Genomic DNA, 17,848 nt, shown 5'->3' on the forward strand with positions numbered 1-17,848 from the left:
GCCACTTGTTCTGGGCCACAGCACAGACCTCAGATGCCTTTGTTCATCTGTCCTTGGGGGTGGGAGGGTTCCATTGAGCACAGCTCCTGATGTGAGGGACACAGCCTGGGTGAGCTCTGGTGAAAATGAACCATTTGTTGCTTTTATTTATTGGTGAGTTTTTCAGCTGCTGTGGGAAGCAGTAATAATGACATGGGGCAGAAGAAGGTTATCAGAGTGTTCAGTCCATCATAAATGGAAAAATACTGATTCTCTGATTCTGCCCCTTTCCAGTTGATCACTCACTTGGAGATGTGTGTGTTTGTCTGTTTCTTTTTCCTCTGGGCTGTTGGGCCAGCCCTTCCTTGAAGATCCTGAAGCCCCAGAGCCCTTAGGAAAGTTTGAGCACTGAGTTGGGTCCTGCCAGTTTACCACTTCTGTGGTCTTATCTCCTTTATGACAGAGACATGGTTCAAGGTTTCCTTTATCTAGAGCATGTGGGGGGTACATGGGAGGGGAAGCCAGAGCCAGGCTGACCCGGTGCAGATCCTGGTACCCCCAGTGCAGGGTTCTGTTTGGTGCTTTTCCCCCGAGCTTCAGTTTCCTCCTCTACAAAAGAGAATGTAGGAGAAGCCCGTGGCCTGCTGAGTGGTTGAGACGTGCTTCAGCTGACTTCCTGTCAGCAGGTTTGTGCGTGCCTTGGGCCCTGCGTGAAGGCCACAGAAAGTCTCCACGTGAGCCTATGGTCAGCCTGGGAGATGAGCTGCTCTGAGTTTAGACAGAGGAGTGTGGCTGGGTTGCTTCAGACCACATAGACACAGGCATTCACAGAAGACACATGGGGTGGGGGTGGGGTCACAGTGGACTCTGGCCATGGGCTTGGGGCCAGGGTCATGAACCAGGACTGTACCAGTCGGACGAGATAGTGAGCTGCTTTGAGAGGCAGTGAGCTATGCCTGTGTAAAGGAAGCTGGAGGCAGTGTGGGTCCTCCTTTAGGGGGAATAGGGAGTCACTGAAGAGGGTTGAGTGTGTGAGGACCTGAGTGATTTCAGGAAAGGTACTTGGGCAGTTCTGGCCTGGGGTGGATTGGCCTTTGCCCAGGCTAGAGAGTACATTCTGAAATAAGTTCTGAAACATTTAAAAACAATTAATTACTAGTCCTTGTTAAGCAGTTCTCTAATTGCTTGCAAGCCAGGGCCTCTAATTGGTTGTAGTATGTTTTAGGTAGGCCCCGTCCCTATCCTGCTAACCTTCCCCCGTTCTGGTGATATGCTGCAGAGCCCATTATGGGGAGGCAGAGTGCACTCCAGGCCTCCTGGTCAGCAGCAGCCCTCTCTGGGGTCACTAGGGGAGTGGAGCCTTTAACAAAAGGCTGTGCTGACCTGGACTCCGTGGCTCCCTGGCTGGCTGCACGGACCAGCTCTCTGAGGCACTGTGGGAGGCACTGCTGCCTACTGGCAAGGCCAGAGGGGCCAGAGGGTTTGCCTCTCTGCTTATTCCTGGGAGGTGAGGCTTGGGGCATGGCTTAATTTGTTGTTCTGTACTTGCAAGTGCAAGGACACCAGTGCCTGGCGACTCATCTTTAGACTTGGACCTTTAGCTGCAGACTTCCGTCTTAGGCTGAAAGGTAGCCCTGCCTGGGCTGCAGTGAGTGGCAGGGCTCTGGTTCTTCAGGGCAAATGTTACCGGGCAGGGGCCTTCACTTCCCTTTCCTCTTCCCTTTCCTCCCCTTTCCACCCTCTGATGGGTGCAGAGAAAAGGGCATTGAAGGTCCTCATCCCATTTTAAGATCCACCCCAAAGAAAGAGAACCCTGACTCTGTAGCCCAGGCCAGTCCGTCTCAGTGTTCGGTGGATTTTCTTGCTGCTTCCTCTTCCTCTTTAGCCAGCCTCTGTGCTTATAGTGCCCCTTCTGGCCAGGCTGGTAGACAGAGACTACACCTCTCTTCTCACCCTACTGTGTTAGCATCCCCTGGGCCACCATCCCTCACCTCCTTCAAGATCTGTAGCCCCCACGGAGTTGGGTGATGGTCAGCTACGGTGCCAGTCACTTACTGCCTGTGCTACCAAGCCCATGTAACATCACTTGCCAGTGGGAGCTTAGCAGGTGGGCGGTGGTGTTCTGCTGGCACTGACCTAAGCTTTGGGTTAATTTTTATGCTGGACTTCTTATTAATTACTAGCATGGGCTTAGTCATGGTCCCCTTCCTTTTGGCTGGGTGCCTCAACTTCCACTTCTCTGCGGAGAGGATTGGGCTTCACTGCACACTGGTGACTTCGAGCCCACACTGGACTTGTTTGGCCCATGCAGGAACTTTTTCTTTTCCTTGGGTTAGTTGTCTCTGTCCGCAGCATTCACCCTCAGCACCAGTGAGTTTACAGCCTCACTGTTGTCCCACACTAGCTAACTTCATGGTTTACACTTGGTCTGTGTGTGACCTTCCATTTGCTTCTAGACCCCTTGCTAACACTCCCATCCCCAAATTCCTCAGCAGCCTCTGGGCCCCCAGGGTGGTAAGGCAGATGTGGGGAGAAGGGAGAGGCTGGTCAGTCACAAGCCCAACTCTAGGGTAGTTGGAATTGAGGACTCTGGGGAAGGGAAGGGTAGAAAGTTCTTCATACCCAGAAGTCAGAGTGGGATGGTGTGTGGGGAGTCCATGGGAGGCAGTGGATGTCTCAGGGACAGCGCTGAAGCCAGAACCGAAGGAAGGTGGCAGGGAAGGAGGGGTGGGGAGTGTGTGGGAAGGGCCCTGGCAGGATGCCAGCCCTGCTGCAGCCGAGATCAAGGAGTGTGGCCTGGGCACAGCCTGATCCTATAGCAGGCACCTGATGATGCCACCCCCAGCCTTGGGTCTTAAAGATCATGGTAATCCAGTTTAGTTTTAATCAAGCCACAGATAAGAATTAGCCTCCTCCCAGCCATGCCGGGGCTGTTCAAGGCCTGGGTGCACATTCCTGCTTGGTGCACTTTGTTCTGTGAGGTGGGTGGGGCTGGGCTGGGCAGGCTGCCCTGTTGCTTGGGACCCAGGCTGGCATTTCCCTTCTTGACAGGGGTGCTTGGAATTTCCTGTTGGAAACAGCCCCAAGGGAAAGAGTGGCCAGAGGGGTTGACCCATGCATGTGTTAAATGATTTCTGCAGTGACCCCAGAGAGCCTGTGGACTTTTTTTAGTCTTTACTCTGCATGTCTGCTGCTTTCCCCCTGGTCTTTTCTACCTTCAGAAACCCGCCTGCCCTGCCTTTTTCCCTTAGCCACCCCTTGTACCCTTCAGCTCCTCACTCCCAGGCCTGGAACTCTTACCTCTCCTTTCTCCCCTCCTGTCTCTGCACATATTATGGGTAGATTCGAATCCTGGCCTCCCTGGCTATGTGATATTAGACAAGGCATTTTACTTCTCTGAGCCCCAGCTTTGCACCTGTGTGTGTTGTGAACCTACCTGTAGAGGCCAGATAGGAAGGGCCTGGCTCTCTTTTCACCCTGTAGAGCTGTGTGTAGGCACAGGCTGGGGGACCTGCCAGGTGGCCAGTCCTGGGTCAGTACTTTGTACCAATGCCAAGAAAGTTTCTAAGACTTTTCTCAAAATGTGGGGCTCTGTGGGTAGCTGGCAGTAGCTGGATTAGAAAGAGTTTGGACTTTAAGTCACCTTGGAGGGGTAGGATTGAAACTGTTTTCCCTCTTGTCTGAGCCTTGCTTCCTTTCCTTGCCCATTAGCTTCTCCCTTGGTTCTTGAGCTCCCAGCCATCTTGAAGCCAGTACCTGGCTCAGCCTATAAACCCCAGGCCCCGGCAGGAGGTATGGATGGAGCAGCAGCCTGAGTTGAGCTTTGCTTCAGAGCCCTGTTAGGCACAGCTCTACTTTGTCACAGCCCCCAGCCCTGGGATCTGGCAGAGTGTTTGGTCATCACCCTCAGCACCAGCGAGTTTACAGCTTTGGGCAAATGGCTGGGTGACAGGAGGGTTTCAGTGACCAGACACATTTTCTGAAACCCCACCCAGGGATTAGAATCGAAGGGGCTTGGCTGAGCACAGAGGGCCTGTTTTTATTCTTGGCCACTTTCTGTTCATATTGAGTGAATGTCTATTAGAAGAATAGACATTGGATTTGTTTTTGTGAGATCCAGGTAATTTGAATTGAAGGTTAATTTCCTTTACAAAATGACTTCCGTTGTCTACTGTAGTGGGCATCTGTGAGGGCCCAGCCTGGTCTGCGCATGGCAGGTGTGCCACTGCTTCTGTCATTTCATAGGGGCCCCATGGGGTGAGACACTGTGGGGACACAGGGTGGATGAGAAGGGGCTCTGCTACCAGGAGCTTATGAGCTACAATGGAGGGCTGCTATGTTTGGGGTTCCTAGTGTTTAAACCCCTCCTCATTTACATATAGGGATTCTCTTCCACGTATGTCCTGGAGGCCAGACAGAAAGGGCCTGGCTCTCTCTTCACCCTGTAGAGCTGGGTGTAGGCACAGGCTGGGGGACCTACCAGTCAGGCCTACTGCTGGGTGCTGGGATTCAGCATTTCTCATGGTGGCTCACCAGCTGGTGCCAGGTGGGATGGTGAGTGCCATTGGGTGTGGGCTGGGCAGCAGTCCTTGTCTGCTCTGTGAGGCCCACTTTCATTGTGCTTCTGGGTGACCAACCTTCCTTGCAGGGGCCAAGTTCCTAAATGCAGTGCTCCCAGCTTCCTGAATTTTGTGAGCTACACAATGGTCTCTTAGAGAGGCCCTTGTGCTCAAGTCAGCCCTGGGTGGGTTCCGTGTGCATTGGTCTCTGGGTCTCAGAGTAGGGAGGGACACACTGGCAACACTGTGAAGGGAGAGAAATGTTGCCAATTTTGCCTTCAGGGAAGGGTCAAGGACATCTTGGAGGAGGGGGCATTTGAAGGATACTTTATAGGACAATAAGGCCCAGAAGGAGTTAGGCAAAGTATGAATGTGTAAGGGGAAAACACGGCCTCCAGTTGTGCAAAGGATTGCTTCATTCATTTGTTCATTCATTCTCAGAGATGGTTGAGCAGGGTCAGACTACCTCATTCATATCCCAGGTTGCCAGGCAGCCTCCTTGTAACCTCTTTAAATCTCCTTCATCTTCAGTAAAATGTGAACGACACTAGTGCTTACATGAAGGGGCTTTGTGAGGAGTGAACTTTTGAGAATAACACCGAGGTAAGTACTGTGTGCTGGGGATGGTTGGTGAGCAGGGGTAGCCCCCCCTCTAGTCAGGGCATCAGGTTCATGGCAGTTGTGCACAATCAGTCCTCCCCCTCCCATACTGATTGAGGAATGGGAGAGTTACATTGTGAGCTTCTGCTCTGAGCTCAGTGCCTTAGGTGTTCTACCTCATTGAATGCGTGTGACACCTTGTGAAGTCACACCTTTGTGAAGTAGGTAGGGTCTTTACTTTTTCTTCACAGGTGAGAAGATAGGATCTTGGAGAGGTCTAAGTAATCATCCTGTTCCCAAGGCCATCTTTGCAGGCAGTGGGGCCAGGACCTTATATCTACTTTTCATGTCTCCCAAGTTTGGCTGTTTCCTACACAAACAGAGCCCCACCCACCACTTCCTCTTTGGGGACATTTGCACGGCCCCTTTAAAGAAGGCTTGGGGCTCACCAGGTAGATGAGAAGGACAGCACACAGGAAGCCTCTGAGGCATAAGCTAGCCTAGCATTGGGGGAACCCTGAGTATTTAGTGTGTACAATATATGTGGGGGTACCTGGGCCAAGCAGTGTGGCAGAGAACCCTTTGTGCTCGGGTCAGAGGCCTGGGCCTCATTCTGTTGGTTATGGGAGCCAGTACAGGTGGAAGTAGCATGGTGGCCATAGCCTTGCCCTGCCCTGCCCTGCCCTGTCCTGGGACCTCAGGGCCATGGTGAAGGACCTTAGGTGCAGGCTTCACTTCCATAGGTGGAGGCAAACCCCTGCTTCTTGAAGTTAGTCTGGAGCCTAGCTTGGTCCTGTTTGCCCTCTCCTGGACCCTCTGAGTCCTCAGACCTCAGTCTGTAGGATGGGCACGAAGCCTTGCAGACGGAGCCTTATGTAGTCTTGCCTCTCCTCCCAGAGAAAAGAGCAAACAGAGCCAGCCAGATATGTGAACATGCAGTTTTTAGACTTAAGGCCGTTTAAACAAAAGGAACAAGATGTTTCTGAGTTAGAAGATGCGTGGAGCATGCTTTCCTGTAGGCTGAGTAGGAGGTGAGGTGCCTTGCAGAACAGGTGAGCTGGGGCACCAGTGACTCTGCACACCCTCTGGGGCAGGCCCTGTGGGAATGGCAGGGTAAAGTGAGCATACTCAGTAGTGTTGGAGGAGCAGTGAAAGTGCCATTGGTACCCACTCACCCTGCTTTTAGTGTCCTGAAACTGTGAAGTCAGGAAAACTAGGCTTTAACTCCTCAAGGGTTGAGGCTGGGCGCCAATCTGCTTCAGTACAAAGGACACAGGAGTCCTCATAGCAACCCAAGGGCAGAGATGCCTCCTTGCTCTCTGTTCAATGGTCACTGAAGCACAGCGGGCTGAGTGACCTCCTGGGTCATTTCTAACTGTACTATGATAAGTAACAGGAAAAAGGATTTAATTACACCCATATGATCTCTATTAGAAGGGAAAGAAGAGTGGGATAAATGTTTTTTTTGTTTGTTTCTTTGTTTGAGAGACAGAGTCTCACTATGTCACCCTCAGTAGAGTGCTGTGGCATCACAGCTCACAGCAACCTCAAACTCTTGGGCTTAAGCAATTCTCTTGCCCAGCCTTCCAAGTAGCTGGGACTACAGTTACCGCCACAACACCCGGCTATTTTATTGTTACAGTTGTCGTTGTTGTTTAGCTGCCCCAGGCTGGGTTTGAACCCGCCAGCCTCGGTGTATGTGGCTGGCACTGTAACCACTGTGCTACAAGGCACCGAGCCAGTTTTCCAGTTTTAAACCTTTATCCCAGGCAGCGCCTGTGGCTCAGTGGGTAGGGCGCCGGCCCCATATACAGAGGGTGGTGGGTTCGAACCTGGCCCCGGCTAAACTGCAACAAAAAATAGCCGGGCATTGTGGTGGGCACCTGTAGTCCTAGCTACTTGGAAGGCTGAGGCAAAAGAATCACCTAAGCCCAGAAGCTGGAGGTTGCTATGAGCTGTGATGCCACGGCACTCTACTGAGGGCGATAAAGTGAGACTCTGTCTCTCAAACAAACAAGCAAAGAAACAAACAAAAAACATTTATCCCACTCATCTTTCCCTTCTAATAAAGATTACATGGGTGTAATTAAATCCTTTTCCTGTTATTTACCATCGTACAGTTAGAAATGACCAAATGTTAAATGGTGGGGAAGTGATTCAATAAGTTATGCTTTATTGACCTTTTAATGACAGTGCTTTAGAAAAATATGGAATGTCATAGGAATATGTTCATTATAGCATGTTAATTAAAATGTTGGATCCAGATCTGTTTGTGTAATATAATATCAGTTTCGGAAAGACATTAAAAAATTGGAGGGGTGCATAACAGAAGTGTTACGGGTCATCTCTGAGAGCAAGTTATAATTTTTTAGTGTGAATAACTGGGGATGTAAACATGTCTTACCGTGAACATATATTAATTTGATCAGGGAAAAATAGGCTTTTTAAAAGCTGCATTACTTTATAGTCACATCTGGTGTTTCAGTCTGCCTGATTTTCCTGTAGAAGGCAGCTATTTTGCATTCAGAGCTATGGGGGCCGCAAGTGGCTCTGTATTGAACATTCATTATGTTAAGCCAGTGAAATTTGGGGGTCTTTTTTGTTTTGCAATTTTTGACCGGGGCTGGATTTGAACCCACCACCTCCAGCATATGGGGCTGGGTGTCTTGAACATTCAGACTACACTGTGCCTGAAAGCTGGGTTTGAATCTCAGCTCTGTGCTCACTAGCTGAGTGTTCTTGAGTCCTGGGCCTGGCGTTGGGCTCCCAATATGAAGTGGGGCGTGACCTTGCAGGTGGCTGCTCAGGTGAGCCCATGAGATGCTCTTAGTTCAGGTTGCTCTGCTCTGGGGCAAGGTCCCAAAGCTTAGCTGGGACTTCAGCCTGTGGCTGCCATTTATTCTGATAGTGAGACCCAGCCTTCATATTCCTTGAAATATCTTTAATAAATCTTATTATAAGAAATTTTGAATTTTCAGTAGAAGTCAGTGTGAATTTGTCTTTGGCCCTCTGTTTGAAAGAAAGGCTCATACACACAGAGTAAGCAGACTTGCAGGAGGGATCTGACATTCTAGGCTGAGAAATGCTGGTCTTCTCTTTTGCTGTCCACACCGCCCAGTTGACAGCTGTGTGGCCCTGCAGGCCACTCCAAGCAGAGTGCTGACAAATGGGGGTCAATACCCAAGAAAAAGGGAGCATTGTTGTGGGTTGGGGCGTGGGGGGAACAGTGGGGCATTGTCACCCAGCTGGGAGGCTCTGTGTCTTGTGGCTTTTTCAGCTTCCTGACAATCACAGAAGGCACTGGGGTTTGAGGGACAACAGATAGGTCCCTCTTTGGTAGCTACTAGTGTCTCTCTGCCTTGGGGATTTTCCCTAGCATTTTCCAATTCTTGGTGCTATCCTGCCCTTACCCTTATAGTATTGAGATGAGTGGGAGAGAAGGCAGTGCAGGTTGTTGGTAATGACTTCAGAACTGGGAGAGCAGGGACAGTATTCTGGGGGGAGTCCTTCACCTGCTCCAGGTAAGCACAGGACTCAGAAAGCTGCTAGAACTTGGGGGGGGCACTTGGGAGGAAGCAAACAGGGCAAGAGTCTCCAGGGTCAGATGAGGCCGATATCTTGGAGGAAGTCGCATATTTTAATTTGTTCTATCAGCGTGTTTGGCTTATTTTAAACCTCAGTGAGGCGTTTATACTTCTCATACTGTCACAGCAAGGCCGACTGTTGTGGCCTGACCACGTGCCCTTTGGACTGTTCTCTGAACCTTGTGGGCCTCCTGGGGCAGGGTTGTTTGCTATAGGGATTGGGCCCTCTGGAAGGACAGGGACAGGGGTCCTCTGGTTGCATCCTCTGCTTCCCTGGCTCTTGTGGTTGCTGATGTGGGCTCCTAGGGAGCGTAAAGATTCCACTAACTACACAATAGCTGTTTTTTAGCTCCTTCTTGGGAAAGGGGGGCTTTGGGCTTGGTGAGCACTCCCTACTGCCTATTTTTATCCTCTCTTAAGGTGCTTCTTAGGAATGAGAAAATTGAGAATTAGTTATCCCCCCCCCTTTCCAGGCCCACCATCTGCAGACTCTGCTGGGCCATGCTCAGGGTTTCTTCAGTGGCCCCTGTCTGCTGGCTTTTTGTGGGAAGCGGCAGGGCTGGTAACTGAAGAGAGAGGCTCTGGTTCAGGCCGGCCGAGGACTGGTTGAATCCTCCCTGTGCCATCTCCTCACACGCAGGAGGGTAAGGTGGCTATGTGCAGTCCTGCAGGCACCAGCCACCAGGCACAACTGTGTGAGTTTCTGCTGCCCGCGTCCCCTCCCTCGTGACAGTACAGTTTCCAAGGCAGCACTGCCTCTTTGGCCATCTGTTGACCTCCCATTTCCCCTCACCTTTCAGTGCAGAATCCCCATAGCACGTGGGGGCTGATCTGGGGCTCCCTGCTGTATGTGTGCAGACCTACATACCCACAGGCGTATGAGGGACGTGGCCTGTGTCCTTCAAGGCTCAGCTTACCCGTACCTCCTTGTGTTGGCTTCTCGGTCTCCCCAGCCTGCCCTGGGTCCTCACTGCACTCTTTAGGTCATTGTGGAAGAGCCCCCACTGCACTGTGCCTCACTGCCTGGATGGCCAGCTGTCTTCCTTAGAGAGCGCTCTCTGCCACCCATCTCGGGGTTAGGAATGCAGTGAGGGCTCTGTGTGTGTCAGAGGAATGTCTGCAACATGACGTGACCAAGGTCAGTGAGGTGAGGGTCCAGGTGAGCACAGCTGTTTGTTTTAAAGTGGGTGGTAGGCAGAGGAGAGCACACCATTGTCCTGGAGTCCCTAAAGCCCATTGGAGGACAAGGAAGACCCAGAGAGTGAGGTGTGTGCATGCTGTGGGTGCTCCAGGGCCAGGCCTGTCAATGCTCACTGCCCGGGGTGGGGCTGGGAAGGGGAAGGCCTACAGGGTAAGAGGTGAAGGGGATGCTGGGAGGGCCAGGACCTTAGGGCAGAGGGAACCCCTGAAGCCTGGGCCCAGTGGTGAGGGCATGCACAGAGTGTGGGCCCCAGGACGCTGGGCTGCTCTCTCCTGTGTGTGCAGCGAGACTCACTCACTCCACCCAGCAAGTTCATGGCTGCGGTTCCCTTCTCAGTGTCTGATTTGACTCTTGCTTCATGGGTCATTATGTGTCTACTCAGCCAGCCACAGACATTCACTGAGTCCCTGCCTCACAAAGGCTGTGTAAGGTCCCAGGGGACCAGACCAGCCCTGCCCTCTAGGGGGTAGCAAGAAGACAGATCTTCCCAACCCAGAATGGTCAGCTGGGACGCAGCCCATCTCCTACTTACATTCCAAGGGCAGACTCTGGAAAAGCACACAGATAATCAGTCTTTGTGGCCCGGGCAAAGGTGCTGAAGTTGCAGGATCTCAGAGGTAAAGAGCGTTTTCTGGGTCAGAAACTTGGGAGCTGTTTTTCATTCCAGTGGCTTTGCCTTTGGTTGGAGTGGTTTTCCCAAAGTCTTTCTGTTCCTACAAGCGAGGGAGGCTGTTGCCATAGGAACCACTGGTTGCTGCAGTTGCAGCATGGCTGAAGCCACCTTCCAGTTCATTTGGGGCTGTGCTGGGGGCAGGATGCTGAGGGGGGCAGCAGGGAGAGAGCTGTGGGATCAGGAGTTAGGAAGGACCCCCTAGAAAGCAGGAGCCTACTCTCTGGGCTCTGGCATCAGAACCCACTCTTTCTTGCTCATTCATGCTTTTGGAGAAAAGCTGCCAGCCAGCACCCCACCTCTACCCTTTGACTATCACAGGTCCTGTTTATGTCTCCAGCCTCAAAGTCACTGTGTATTCCTGCCCCCCGGCCCTGGGTACAGACCTCTCCATCTACCTAGCCCTGTGCTGCCAGGGCCCTCTTGTGCCCTACCATGCACGCATGTACTTCTGTGACAAACTCCCTGGCTCCTTAGGCCCTAGAAGCCTGTGTGTGTGTTGCAGGGGTAGATGTATTCCTTTCCCCCTAGCTTCTCTGGCTCTACTCTCTTGGCGGGTCAATGCCTGTTGCTCACACGTGTGCCTCCTAGCTCTTGTCTGGTATTTTCCGAGGACTGGCCCTAACATGGCCTCCTCTGTGAAGAAGCTGTGACAAAGATCACTCTCTCTGGTTTCCCATGCCTCAGGTCCCTACTGTTCTTCTAGCAGCCCTTCGGGCCCTCACTCCCAGGATGGGCACTATTTACTGATTATACATAAGTTTCTCACTCTAGACCCTGGTTGTGATGCCTGGGTCCAGCATGGAGTGGGCCCAGGGAGACGCAGGAATGTTTTAGGGCATGAGCTGCCCTGGGGCTCTAAGGAAGGCTCCTGTTTTGTCTTTTTCTTTTTCTTCTTCTTTTCTTTTCCTTTTGCTTTCCTTTCCCTTTCTTTTTCTTTTGACACAGTTTTGGCGTGTTGCCCAGGCTAGAATGCCATAGCCTCAGCCTAGCTCACAGCAACCTCAAACTCCTGGGCTCAAGTGATCCTCCTGCATCAGCCTCCCGAGTAGCTGGGACTATAGGCACTTGCCATAACACCCAGCTAATTTTTCTGTTTTTGGTAGAGATGAGGTCTTGCTTTTGCTCAGCCTGGTCTTGAACTCGTGAGCTCAGGCAGTCCACCCACCTCAGCTTCTCCAAGTGCTAGGAGTACAGGGGTGAGTCATCACACCCAGCTCCTGCTCTGTTGAGGAAGATAACTGTGGCAAAGCAGGGTGACCATACACAGTGATACAGCTTTCCTTTCTCTGCTCCTCGTCCTCCTCCACACAGTCAAGGAAGCCGAGGTGCACAGGTGACATGGCTGTTTGCTCCAAGGCACAGCTGTGCCAGTTGCAGTCAGTTTAATTTCATATCACCCCTCCGGGAAGTCCCTGTTCCCCCAGGCCTGTTTGAGATAGCCCTCAGACTGTCACCTCTAGGATCACAGTAATAACAGTGGCACCTCGTCACAGTCCTCTGAGCTAAACCTGGGACCCAACAGGTTTGAATGTGCTGATTTTATTTGTAGACCCCGAGCACACCCCACGCCCACACCGTTCTCAAGCCTGGGCAGGGTGTTTGCACAGATCTGCTTTTGCTCTGAGTCTCTCTGGGCATCTCTGTCTCAGCACTCACACCTGCTGCTCAGGGAGGTGACGCCCACCAGGCCCTTCTCTGAAGGCCCCCGCCCCCCCCAAAAGAAGGGCTGGCTTCATAGGATACATGAGCTGTGCTGGCCTTTGTCTCCTGTTGCTCCAAGCTTTACAGCAGCAGTCCAGAGCTGTAGAGTACATTGTAGCCTACAGAACACAGTCACCCCATCCTGAGTTTTAGCAACTCACCAAAGTCACAGCTGGAGTGAGGGAGACATGCATCCTCCACGACATGGCTAACTGGAAGCTATTCAGTGACATCCGGCTGCCCCTCCCAGCATGGCATGTACCTGCTCCAAGAGGACTTCTTCCCACCAAGGGGTGGCAGTGGGTCAGTCTGCTCTCTATATCTCTGTGACCTCACATTATTCTCTGGAATTCTCCCAAGTTAATAGGAAAGGGTTTTGTCACTGCAATGTCTTCACTCTCTGCCAATCTCCAGTATACACAAGCAGATACACATAAAAGTACCTGAGAAGCAAAACTTGGTTTAACTTGACACAACTGGCATCTTTGCAAATGATCTTGACTGCTGAAGTTCTCTTTTTCATGTGATGTTTATAAAATTTTTTCCTAGTACTCTTTCATTAATATTATATCAAATGGCTAGCTTGGAAACTGCCTCAAGGAATGTTCTCTTTAGACTGGAAAGAAATGAATATAGAAAGAATACTACTTCAGAGCTTTAAAAAATAATCTATAAAGGCTTTGTAGAAATTTGACTCAAATGTTTTCCTTCCTTAGTTAAGAATGTACAGAGAGTATTTTTGGCTTGGAGAATTCTTAGCCACTCGTGGCTGGGGCTGCTGGTTGCCATTGTGGGAGGAATGTGGAGATAAAGGCGACATTGAGATACCTTTTTTGTCATCAGTTGAAAAAAACAGCGCAAGTCAAGGGGTCAGGGCAGGGAAGAGGGATGTTTTGGGAACTTGAAGGGCAATTCCCAGCTAGGAAGACTTGGGCAGCTGTTCTCACACCAGCAGCTCCCAGAGCTAGACCTGGAGGCCCTCATTTTAAAGCCCAGACCCCCAGGTTTCAGTGAAGGAAAATGATAACTTTGTGTCACTCAGTGAAGCAGCAGGAGGCTCCTGAGCCATGGGCTGCTACTCTCTTGAAAGCATCATGGTTTCTGAAGTTCTTACCTAAGCCTCATGTTCCATGGTGCCATAAAATAACAAGTGCTGGGAGGCAACTGTGGCTCAAAGGAGTAGAGCGCTGGCCCCATATGTCGGAGGTGGCAGGTTCAAACCCAGCCCCGGCAAAAAAACAAACAAACAAACAAAAAAACAAGTGCTGTGTATTACGCACTTGGAATTCATACCAGGCAAGAAGCCTCACCAGTTAACTCCAGATGGACTCTGCAGAGGGAGTCAAGGGCATCTGACCCTCCCGCTCCCAGCCTTCTGTGGGCATCCCACCTCACTGGGAGCACTGACTCTGGACCGTGCCCTTGGTGGCTCTGTACAGCCTGTCCCCATGTCCTTGTTCCCCTGCCGTTGCACCCACACTGGCCTCCTCTGCTCAGGGGCCTCCGTGCTGCCTTCCCCTTTGCTCAGAACACTTCCCTCCAATCTCTCCTGGGTCCTTTTCATTCAGATCTTCTTAGAGAGGCCTTGATTTAGTCTCCTAGGGCTTCTGTAACTAAGTAGCACAGACTGGGTGGCTTAAACAACAGACATTTATTGTCTCATGGTTCAGGAGACAAGAAGTCTTGAGATTAGGGCGTTAGCAGGATTGGTTTCTTCTGAGGCCTTGGGGAGGGTATGTTCCTGGCCTCTCTCCCAGCTCGTGGGGCTTTGCCGGCCACCTTCAGTGTCCCGTTGACCTGTGGAAGCATCCTCCTGATCTCTGCCTTTGTCCTCACACAGTGTTCTCCCTGTGTGCGGCTCATGTCCAGATTTCCCCCTTTTAATCAGGACACAAGTCATATTGGACAGAGGCCCACTATACTCCAGCATGACCTCATCTTAACTAATTACATCTGCAAGGACCCCATTTCCAAATAAGGTCATGTTCTGAGCTACTGGGGGATAGGACTGCAACACAGCATTTTTCAGCATTTTAGGGGGGCACAGTTCAGCCCATAGCAGGTCTTCTCTGACTGCTCCCCCTTCCTGCACGCTACATTTCATCCTTGTTGCCACCCTTGACGGCCACCTGCAGTTATTTTATTGACTTGTTTATGGCCTGTCTCCCTGCACTTAGTGTGTGTGAGGCCTGAGAACAAGGCCCTGGCGGTTGTCTTCACATTGTGTCCTCAGCACAAGCCGCTCACTTAAACAACTACCAATAAATGAGCAAGCAAATGTGTGAAAGCCCAGCCCAGTGAAGCAAGTACTTTCCTTGTCCTCATCGGTCACTCACACACACAAACTGAGGTTTTAAGCAAACCTGAGAAGAACAAAGAGCAGGCTTTTGTGTGTGGAGCAGCCGCAGCTCCCTTTATTACATCTTAGCTGAAGGGCAGGAGTGGGAAGAGCTGCTGTTTTTGCATTCTTGATGCTTTCCGAGTCGTCAGGTGGAGCACAGTGCCTCATTTTGTTTCTGGTGTCCTCCAGGCCATCCTGCTACGTGTAAACGTTTCCCCGCTGGCCTGCGGGGTTCTGTTCTCTTGTTCCCTCTATCCTGCGTTTGCAGTCTCTTGGATAGGGATGCAGCACACCCTGGGTGCCGACTCCGAGCATCCTGTCTGGGAGGGAAGCTGGGATGGGTCAGAAGTCCTTTGGGAAGACCAGGCAGAGAGGGCAGCGGGGCATCTGGCTGGGAGCTCAGGAAGAAGTGTGTGCCTCACCACAGCATGCAAGGTCAGCTTTGGGACAGTCCAACGTGGTTGAGTGAAACTCATCTTTTGGGGTCTGTCAGCCACTCACTCTCTCCTTGTCTCCCTCCTTGGGTCTGGAAGAGTCAGTGTCCGGTTACTGGCCAGTCCTCACTCTTCGCAGCTCTAGATGGACACCCAGAGGCAGGGGCATCCTGCCCGTGAGAGGACAGGCCCAGGCAGCTGCGCCAGGGACCAAGTGCTGCTTCCTTTGCCCCGGCCGTGCTTACTGTTGGAGCTGTGGCATCTCTGGCCTGGCTGAGAGCACATCTGCTTGAAGCCTCCGGGCCCCTCTGATTCCCGTGGTTCCCATCTCCTCTCTGCAAGGCACATGGGCCCTAGGGCTGAAGCTGGGTGGCTCCAGTGTTTTCGCTTTCTCTGTTGTCCAGAGACTCCTTGACTTTTCTTACCCTGTCAGGCCCAGAGTGTCTGTGGCTTATTTCTAGGGCCACTTGGGCCTTTTGCAGAGTTCTGTGACTGGGAGCATCTTGGCTGAGCCCTGTGGTGCGCCTCTCCTGAGCCCCACACAGGCATAGTTAAGCTCTGTGGCCCCAGGGTGGGGGAGCATGCTGAAAACAGGTGAAGTGATGATTGCAGGGAATAAGTTTGTGATCAAAAAGCACAGCCTGTCCCTTAACTGGCAGTGACCCTTTACCAGTTACCAATCTGTTTATTTTATTAATGCAAAATGGGATAACATTTACTTGGAGGGGTGCTTGTGTAAGTGTATGGGTGTGTTTGTGTGTGTGTGTGTGTGAATGGCATGAGTCTCTTCAGCCTTGGGGAATCAACTCAGTGCCTGCTTGCTGGCCCCTGGCACAACTGGGCACTGTGCCAGCCCACTCCAGCTACAGGGAGGAACACAGTACAGCCCTTGACCTCAATGAGGGGGCATCGGACAGGCCAAGGAGAACTTTTCTGCAGTTCACCAATGGTGTGAGCTTGGACAGGCTGGGCCTCTGGGCCTCTCTGTCCTCACCACTGAGATAGGTGACCACTGTGAGAAGTCAATAAAGTGTTCTAAGTGTGAGCGATGGCCTCCACATCATGCCTGGGACCCTGAGTGCTTAGAAATCTCAATCTGAAGGATAATTACTATTTGGCATCAGAGGTGGGAGATCTAACAAGAACTGGGACTGATGAGGTTCTGGAGGCACCAAAGCTCCAGGTAGGGAGAGCTGACCCCCTGCATAAGGGGATGGTACTTCTGCTTTAGCCATACCGATGACTGAGGAAGACACACTGGTCATTAGACACTTGCACTGCCTGGGCCAGGCTTAGTACTGAGACTTTACCAATACTGTCTCATTGCATACAGGTGTCACTGGCGGTACTGCACAGATGAGGAATGAGGGTCAAGTGGGTTGAAGGTCAGTGACGGAAGGCCCAGCTTCTGCTCACAGCTGCCTGCCCTCTGCCTCTGCTCCCAGTTTTGGAGACCTGAATCCTAAGGCCATTCTTGGCCTGGGGCTCACAGTAAGAGATCCCTGGGATCTACCAATTTTTTCTTTTTCTTGCAGTTTTTGGCCGGGGCTGGGTTTGAACCCATCACCTCTGGCCTATGGGGCCAGCGCCCCATGCCGTTGAGCCACAGGTGCCGCCCAGCTGGGAGGATTTTTTCATTGAGCCCCTTGGTGTGCTCAGCCAAAGCAGGCAGGTCAGGTGCTTCCTTCTGAGAAAGAGGGCTTTACATATGTAAGTTGGGGGAGGGGCACCAGCGGGACAGCCATGGAAATCATTTCTGTTTTCCATTGGCGATTCCACTGCTATGGATGTGCACTAAGATCTGTGGCACATGCACACAGATATAGTTTTACCAGTGTAAAACTCTCCTGACTTGGGGCATTTGGAGCCCTGTTCAGTGGAGTCTTTTTTTTTTTTTTGTAGAGACAGAGTCTCACTTTATCACCCTCGGTAGAGTGCCGTGGCCTCACACAGCTCACAGCAACCTCCACCTCCTGGGCTTAAGCGATTCTCTTGCCTCAGCCTCCCGAGTAGCTGGGACTACAGGTGCCTGCCACAATGCCCAGCTATTTTTTGGTTGCAGTTTGGCCGGGGCCGGGTTTGAACCCTCCACCCTCGGTATATGGGGCCGGCGCCTTACCGACTGAGCCACAGGCGCCACCCCTTCAGTGGAGTCTTGTTGCCAGCTGTCTAGCTGGGAGTCTGCCTACCTGGCTCTCTCTCAGCTCCTCCTCACTTTAGCTGTGTGAATGGGAGCAAGTTGCCCTGGTGTCCTCTTCTGTACAAAGGGAGTAATAATCATCCTTGCCTTACAGGGTTGTTGTAAAGATTGAATGAGATAATTGATGTATTGTTGGATTAGAACCTAAGTCCATCGAACTTCAAATGTGTGCTCTTCCTATGTGCTACTCACTTGGTAATTCAAAAACATTAAGACAAGACATTTCACTGGTTTGAAATTGCAAGGGCACAAAATAAGGAGTCCCCTTTGGTGCCCAAGGCCTTGGTCCTGTCCTCCATAGAGGCTGCTATCTGGCCAGTTACTTGAGAATTTTCTAAAGATACTATGTATTCTGAGCATGTGTCATAAGACCTCACTTAAAGTCAGTTCTTGGAAACTTCTGCTTTATGCCAAACAGTGTATAATGAAACCAATTTTTATGTAACAGTGACGCAACATTGAGGGAAGTAATGTTATTTGAGGACCTGCTATAAGTTGTTTCATTGTTCTGCTTAAAGTGGAAGGTTCTGAGAGCCTATACCAGTGTCTTTACCAGTGTGTAAAACACTTCCTGTT

The 17,848-nt window shown here is 51.4% G+C and overlaps 1 protein-coding gene across 2 annotated transcripts in view; it reads left to right on the plus strand.

The window, feature by feature from the left end:
• ITPK1 (inositol-tetrakisphosphate 1-kinase) overlaps positions 1-17,848 on the plus strand; it is a 178,531-nt gene that overhangs the window by 78,351 nt on the left and 82,332 nt on the right. The window lies entirely within an intron of this gene.

Source organism: Nycticebus coucang, chromosome 9 (genome assembly GCF_027406575.1).
Source record: "Nycticebus coucang isolate mNycCou1 chromosome 9, mNycCou1.pri, whole genome shotgun sequence".
NCBI lineage: Eukaryota > Metazoa > Chordata > Mammalia > Primates > Lorisidae > Nycticebus > Nycticebus coucang.